The 8,619-nt window shown below is 44.5% G+C and overlaps 2 pseudogenes; one reads left to right on the forward strand and one right to left on the reverse strand.

Annotated features, from left to right (window-relative positions):
* Positions 1-3,979: 3,979 nt before the first annotated feature.
* Positions 3,980-4,967, forward strand: LOC102472426 (glyceraldehyde-3-phosphate dehydrogenase-like; annotated as a pseudogene).
* A 2,231-nt stretch (positions 4,968-7,198) lies between these two features.
* Positions 7,199-7,723, reverse strand: LOC102472866 (protein phosphatase 1 regulatory subunit 14B pseudogene; annotated as a pseudogene).
* Between the last annotated feature and the right edge of the window lie 896 nt (positions 7,724-8,619).

Below are 8,619 nucleotides of genomic sequence, written 5' to 3' on the forward strand. Positions count from 1 at the left end.
GGCAGGCAATAAGTTCCTGGCCATGGGGAGCCAACAAGGTAACAGCGTATGTTACCCACTTTAGTTGGTTGTCTGGAATATAGACCCTAATTAAAATTTCAGCAGTGATTATTTTGAAGTTCTGTACAGTACAAGATAGTTAGGATGTTAATAAGTGACAGTTAATACATAGATACTGAGCTAAAATAGCTTCTGGAAATAAAAATCCCCATTGAGAATCCCAAGGAGTGAAATTATGGAAACGTTTGAAATTCCAACACATTTAGAATTTACTTTTTTTTGAGAGGTTTTTGTTATAGGGTGCATGTGTTCGCCAGACGGACAGAGAGAGACAGAGAGACAGAAAGCGAGAAATCACCCCCCGGGGGGATAGCCACACAGCAATCCCTTCTCCATTCTCCTCTTGGGATGTTGGGCATGCACGCGAATGCGCCCAGCGTGAGTTTAAGCCACCGGATCCGGGACTCGAACCACAGTTGACTACGTGGGAGTCCAAGGACATAGCCATTATGCTAACTGCTGGTTCCTAGAATTTACTTTTAAATTATAGGGTCGTATTCACATTCATCTCCAAATCATTTTAATTTATAAATCATCTCAAGAGCATGAAACAAAACAAGTGTGAAGAAGAGAAAGAAACTTATACCTAGTACTCTACAAGTAGAAATCTGTTCTTAGAGAGGCAGAGCCTCAGCTTTCTGCCCTTAGGTCCAGGTCCTGCCTGGAAATTCCCAGCCCTGAACCCAGGGCTGCATCCTCACCTTCTAATACAATGGGGGCTGAAATGGAAATAAGAGTTTGAAGGGCCTTGTTTAGTGGCAAAATTTGCAGGAACTGTCAGGTCACATTCTGGTGTCCATTCCCACCACAGACCACTGCAGACTTGAATTATTATAGTTATACAACCTGCTCTCAGAACCAGAGTGTGGACTTTTGCATCTCAAACCACATTGATCCCAAAGTTCCCACCATGCCAAGTCATACCTCCAGGCACTGGCTGTAAAAGGGCTTTGGAGGCACCATTTTCTATTATAAAATAACCTCGGGGACCAGAAGGTGGTGTGGTGGTTAAGGTGCTGGACACTCCCACATGGCCGACCAGGGTTTGAGTCCTGAATCTGGTGGCTTGCTTTCTCACTTCCTCTCTCTCTCACTCTCACCCTCTGCCTCTCTCTGATCAAACTAAAAAATAAATGAATGAATGAATAAATAAAATAAATAATTATAAAAAAAAAACTAACTCAGCACTCAGCATCAGCTCCTCACAACTGTAGGTTTTTCCCTTGAATCATGTGAAACATTTAACTTGAGTAGGTGGAAACAGCCCAACCTGCTGGACCCCAAACTATCCAGATAGACCCAGTTTAGAAATTTCAGGAGAGAAAATGAGCCAGAGTGGCAAGGGGAGATTGTGGGCTTAGACCCTTCCCACATGAAACCCTGACTCATAGTCCTGCCCACAAAACCCCATTCCTTCAGTGTTCTGTCTACACAGGGAAGAAGTAATAAGTTCCTGACCATTAAAGACCAACAAGGTAACAGCACATATTACCCACTTTAGTTGATTGTCTTACGGCCTCTCACCCCTTCTATAGGTCACACTCACACGGCAATGCCCATACCCTAAAAGTTCTCCCCTTTGTCTCCTACTTTCCTGCCCACTCAGATGCAGATCCAGAAGAGCTTCTCCTCAGGAATGGGATACGTTTTCGAGTTGCTCTTGGTGGTCTCTCACATTGCTATGTCCAGTGCATCTGGGGCCCAGGGGTCGCTGTGAACATCATGTCCCCTAACTCATACCTCTGCTCTGCAGAAATTTCCACTTTGCCCTGAGATCCTCTTAGGGTTCCAGACTGCTGCAATCATGGTTCTAGTATGTTTCTTGTTAAAATCCCTCAGTTTGGTTCTGTATTGCCTGTGGTCCACATGGATGCTGCATGTATTTGTTTCCTACTTAAACCCTAATTATCCATACCCACCCTATGCCAGGTCAACTCATCAGTTGATGATTAATTTCTGCAACCCTGGCCTCATTACTCTAGGAAAGCTCTGGGACCCAGCACTGAGTCCCAGTGTTAGGACTCCCCAGTCTCTACTTCTGAGAGCGCATCATTCTCTGTCCCAGGTGGAGCCTCTTATCAAGAGGCTACCCTTTGTCAGTAACTGCTCAGAGAGGCCCCTAAGACTAGTTTTGGTGAAGGGATTGGCCCTATCCTGCAACACCCAGTGTCCTGTCTCAACTTCATCCCACAAGCTGTACTGCAAGGACATGTTCATATTCCCTGGGTGTGATATGTGCTTGTCCTGGACTAGGCATCTTTATTTCATCCCTGGGAATGTCAGGGGTGGAAGCAGGTGAGAAGAGAAAAGAGGGGAAATGGGTAAGAAACAAAGACACCAATGGAGGAAAGAGTTGGGGACAAACAGAAAAGGTGATATAGACAACGTGGTGGATGAGAACAATGGACTTGAAAGACACAAAAGGAATGAAAGCTAACTAGGAAAGAAGCAAAGAGAAGAATAAAAACAGACACAAAAGGATTAGCAGAAGGAGGAGGTAGACAGGAGGAATGGCCTTGACCCACAGGGACAGTTGAGATACCAGGGAAGATCACAAGTTTAGTAAAAGCTGTTTTAATTTTCAAGTTACCTTTCCTTTTAAAATTTATCGAGTGAGATTGACATGGAGATCTCAAGGGTTTTGGCTCAAACTTGGCAAGTTTAAACTAATTCCGTATTCACTTGTTAAGCACATATGTGTAACATACATTTTAAGTTTTATTCATTAACATATATACTATATAATATTAACACAAAAGCGCTTCTCCAGCTAAGAGCAAGTTATCCTCCAGAACCTCTTGTCCTTCTCTGCAGATGCTGAAGACAGGACTGGACTGACATGACACTTTGTTCCAACAGAGACCATCTGTCCATGATGAATAAGATGCCCAGAGTTATTTCTATCTACAGCCAATGATGTTTAATATTATTCATTGTCAATAATTATACCTTCTCAATTTTATATTTCATATGTATTAATATGGTTCTCTGGAAAATAGGTATTAGACATTTGAGAGGGGTCAGTATATGGCACAATGGCTAAGGAGCTGGACTCCCAAATGGCTAACCATAGTTGGAGTCCTGGACCTGGCAGCTTGCTTTCTCACTTTCTCTCTGTCTCTGTCTCTCTTGCCCTATAGCAAATTAAAAAGTAATAAAATGTTCTTTAAAAAATAAATAAAAAAAATTGAATCCAAGTGATCATAATCGTGAAAGCGAAGTCTCTCCTGCTCAGGGTATGAATTATGGTCTGAAATCTTCCAGTGCTAGTTTTGCTCTGTTGGTCTCCTTCACTCTCTTCCCTGCCAGTCCTGATACATACTAAGCCACAAGCCTGAGGAAGGGAGAACCAGGACTGCTTTAACATAGAAGAAAGAATCTCTGTAGTGAGGAAAGCACATGGCTCTGGAAAGCAGATTGGAGAAAGAGATAGAACATAGGTACGCTAGGAAGCTCAGGAATAAGATGGAGAAGAAGCTTGGGGCTCCCTTTTATGGTGGCTCTGAGCTCAGCCGAGAGTGGTATAGTCTCTGGGGTCTGTGCATGGAAGGGGACTCCACCCAGCCACGGACTCAGGGGTGTGGGCTTCATTAGGTTGGAATGTGTTCGGCAGAAAGCATAGAAATGCCTCATGCCCTGGTCTCTGTGTGAGAGTGTGTGGTCCTGAGTCAGGAAAATTAGGAAAAGAGAGTCACAGTAAAGCAAGAAGGAACAAAAATGGGACAGACAAAGGACAAAGAGACCTCAAAAACAAAACCAGTTTTACATTCTACCCTTTCAGAGGATAGAAAGAGGACAAAGTAATAAATGGGAGCAAGGAAGATTGACTGTTCTTCCCATGGACCCTTAAAATATATGTAAAGTGGCTCTCTGCTCCTCCCCGTTACACAGACAGTCGCATCCTGGAGACACAGTGGTGAAGGTTGGAGTAAACGAATTTGGCCTAATTGGGCGCTTATTCACCAGGGCTGCCTTCACCTCTGGAAAAATAGACATCATCATCATCAACAACCCCTTCATTGACTTGAACTTCATGGTGTACATATTCCAGTATAATTCCACCCATGGCAAGTTCAATGGCACCATCAAGGCTGAGAATGGGAAGCTTGTCATCAATGGGAAGTCCATCACCATCTTCCAGGAGCAAGATCCTGCCAACATCAAATGGGGTGATGCTGGTGCTGAGTATGTTATGGAGTCCACTGGTGTCTTCACCACCTGGGAGGCTGTGGCACACTTGAAGTGTGGGACCAAAAGGGTCATCTCTGCCCCTTCTGCCAATGGCCCCATGTTTGTGATGGGTGTGAACCACAAGAAGTATGACAACTCCCTGAAGATCATCAGCAATGCCTCCTGCACCATCAACTGCTTGGCCTCCAGGCCAAGGTCATCCACAACAACTGTGGCATAGTGGAGGGACTCACGACCACAGTCCACACCATCACTGACACCCAGAAGACGTGGAAGGCCCCTCAGGGAAGCTGTGGAGTGATGGCCATGGGGCTGCCCAGAACATGATCCCAGTATTTACCAGGACTGCCAAGGCTGTGGGCAAAGTCGTCCCGGAGCTGAACCAGAAGCTCACCATCATGTTCTTCCATGTCTCCACCTCCAACGTGTCAGTTGTGGACCTGACTTGCCACCTGGTGAAAGTTGCCAAATACAATAACATCAAGAAGGTGGTGAAGCAGGCATCACAGAGCCCCCTGAAGGGCATCCTGGGCTACACCAAAGACCAAGTCATCTCCTGTAACTTCAATAGTGAGACCCACTCTTCCACTTACGATACTGGGGCTGGCATTGCCTTCAATGACCACTTTGTCAGGCTCATTTCCTGCTATGACAATGAATTTGGCTACAGCAACAGAGTGGCGGACTTCATGGTTCACATAGCCTCCAAGGAGTAGAGCCCCTCACCACGGGAATCGCGGCCCGCAGCTGCTGGGGAGGCCCTGCTCCCACTCAGTCCCCACTACACTGAGAAGCTCCCCTCCTTGACAGTTTCCATAACAGCTCTGTACAGAAGGGTAGGGGCTGGGGATCTCTCCTTGTCATGAACCATCAATAAAGTACACTGTATCAGACCCCCCAAAATATATATATGTGCATGTGGGTATATATTAGGAAGCCAATTTCTAAATAAAGGGCTCTTGAGCTGCATTGGTTAAGCCTGCTCCTAAGCCTACAAATGTGCTATTACCAAATAAATCTGCTTGCTCTTTCACTCTACTTGTGGGCTGAATTTAGTTCTTTGAAACACCAAGAACCCAATTATTCTAAGATCAAGCACCCTCTCCAGCAACATAGCTATTGTGGTGAGCAAGACAGGATGTAAGCCTCTACACTATTCCTTAACCTCTTTGTCAGTTTTATATTTATTTCCATTGAATCTTTGCTAAAGTGAGACAACTGAGGCAAAATTTATATCTCTTGGGGTGAATTCTCCTATAGAGCTAGAAACTGCCTCTGGAATGACCTGTTAGTTCTGTAAGCCCCTAGAGGTGGGAGATTCTCCTTTTCTTTCCATCTCTCCATCCACTTTTAATTCCACTGGGTCTTCTGAGCAACATGAGTTAGGCAGCATGAAATTCATGATTCTTGGCATGGGCACCTGCCATATAGGACTGAAAGTCCCTCTGGCCCAACCATCAAGGCCTGACACTCTTAGGAGTGACAGCCTCCTTCTTTTTCTATAGTACTTTATTTATGATCATCTTGCAGACACAGGTCAGTATTAAAGGCCACTAGGGTGTTCACCACTTAAAGCCACCTGTGTGAGGATAACCTGGTCTTAAAATGAGTGATTTAGGACTTACCTGGGATAATAAGGTAAATCCAAGCACCAGTCAGATTCATGTTTGTTTGGCCCTAATAGAAATTCTTGATGACATGTGGCTCTTTATCTTTCTTGAAACCTTTTTTCTCCCATCTGACTGATCCTCCTCACTTTCTTCTGCCTGAACCCTACCTTTGTCCTAATGTATCATCTTTTTTGCTTAGGGAAGGAGATACTCTGAGAAAAGGAGCTCCCATATGTCATTCCCTTCCTCATACTCCTGCTTCCAAAGGCACTTCCCACGTTGTATTAGTTATACTTAACATTTGTAGGACCCACTCAGATTATTGTGGGGACTCATGTTGCTTCTATAATCTGTTGGGGGCTTAATTTGGGGGAGAAATAATTAAGGATCCTAGAATTCAGTAGTCAGGATACACAGAATATATGTCAGGGGACTGGTATGTGCTTCCATTTACGTCATTTTCTTAGGCATTCTAGGGAGAAACATTTACAGACTTCCTCACCCCTAATAAAAATACATTTTTCAATTTTTGAATACTTTTATGAGGCCCAGGATGAATCACTCACCCTCCATCCAACACCTGCACCTCTACAGTGTTTTCTAACAAGTTTTTCTGCTTCAAGTTTAGAGCACTTCTCTGCTTAACCACATTTACTCTCACTTATGCACGAGACAATAATTTTGCTTATAACCTTCCTCATATGCTAAGTCAACCACCTTGAAAATGTAAGAAATGGGACATTTCTGTAGGCTTTTGTAATAATTTTGGAGTGATATAATTAAGAACCAAGCCTATCAGGAAAAAACCCTATATAAGACCAGGGAAAACATGTACCTTTTCTATGGTTTCTCTCTTTAAACCCTCAATGTTTCCTTAGTCATTTTTGGGAAAAAATATGCCTATCACTTTGCCCAATTTAAGGTTATACTTGTTTTTTTTTTTTTTTTAACTTGACTGATATGCCACTATGAAAACTCTGTCTTCCTACAAAACAATGACAGGCAATTTTCCTCCAGTCTTCTCTTCATTTCTCTCTCCCTGTCTTCTTCTCCTTTTTTCCTTTTTTTCCCACTAAAGGCATATCCTAAGTATATTAAAGGACCCAAGATGCAGAGTTAATATAAAAACACAAAAAGCACCATCAATTTAATAATAATGAAAAGACCCAAAAATGGTAAACTGAGGGGGCAGGGGAAAAAAACCCTAGGCCAGGGGCACAAGGAGTCTTGCTCATGGCACCAGGCCTGGCCACAGGGTCCCCTGGTATTGCTGTTGCTACGAGATCTGGGGTCAGTGATTGTCCTGTGGGAGCCACTGATCACTTGGGTCAGGACACTTATTTCTGGGGTGTGCTCAGCTTCTGCATGCCCCAGATCTTGTCCAGCAGGCCAAAGATGAAGGCCTCAAAGGGTTTGTAACTGTCAGCAGCCCCTGGACCCCCAGCCTGGGTATTGTCACTCTCCATGTCTAGGAGCTTGCCCACGTTTATCTCCAGCTCTGGGATCTCTTCTGGGCTGCCATACAGGCACGTAAGTTGCTCCAGGATTCAATCCTCTAGGTTCAGGCACTTCTGTACCTCCTTGTGGTCATACTTGAGGGTGACTTTACATTGCCTCATGGGCCCTCATTGTCTACCACCAGGGCCCTTGCCTCAGCCCCAGGGGGACTCTGAAAGTAGATGATAGGGGCCCTGGGCCACCACTGCCTGGCCTGGGGCTTGGGCCACTAGTGCCAGGCACCTGGTGGGCCACTGTCTGCCATGCAGCTACTTGGGCCACAGGGCCAGGTGCACCGTCAGGCCTCTCCCTGCACTGCTGCCTGTGGGACATCTGCCGGCTGGCTCCTGGCTGCTGGCTCAGGTTAGCTTGCTGACTCAACTCTGAGTGAGCTCCCTATCTCCTTTAAAGCTTCTCTTTCTAGACCATTTTTTCTGTCATCCACTAGAATGGCTTTTTCCAGAGGGATGACTCACTCTCAGTCCTTTCTATACCTGAAGTTGCTTTCATTTTAGAACCAAATGGGAGTCTCAAAGGAGATGCCCATATCAAATGACTATCTCCAAAAAGAATTAAAAGACATACTGCCTTCTAGTGCCTCAAGAATAGGTCATAGCCAACAGGAACATTCCAAAGATCCTGTAGTATCTCATTCTGAAGACATTCAACCAAGAAAATGGTCCCAGTGACCAAAAAGGACAATAGTAACCTAGGGATGCCCAGGTCAGTCCTGCAGCTTAGCTTTCTTTCAAGGGATGCCTTGGGTGGGATCTGAACTCTAGAATGCTATAAAAGCAAGAGATACCCCAAAGATGCCAAAATGCACCAACAAGGCCAAGGTTGCATGGCTATCTAACAGTTTCTATAAGGAAACCGATGGGGACAAATTGTCAGAAATGCCTAGCTTGTTCACACTGGGTCATTCATTGCCTAGTAGGACACCCCAGGACAGGTCTCTGCCTCTAGGTTGCCTACTCCTCTGTCTGTTATTCTTTTCCTTACAGGTGGCATGGGAAATAACCACTCTACCCCCAACCCCCAGGACTCACCTCATGGCTGTATCTTTAATAATTGGGAAAAATTTGATCCTGATCATTGTTGTTTGTATATGGAAATGCTACAGATTTTTGTATGTTGATTTCTATCCTGCCACTTTACTGTATTTATTTATTACTTGGAGGGTTTTTTTGTGGATACCTTTGGGTCTTCTGTGTATACAGTCATGTCACATGCAAATAGAGATAATTTCAACTCTTCTTTT

Source organism: Tupaia chinensis, unplaced genomic scaffold (assembly GCF_000334495.1).
Source record: "Tupaia chinensis unplaced genomic scaffold, TupChi_1.0 Scaffold146741_1, whole genome shotgun sequence".
NCBI lineage: Eukaryota > Metazoa > Chordata > Mammalia > Scandentia > Tupaiidae > Tupaia > Tupaia belangeri.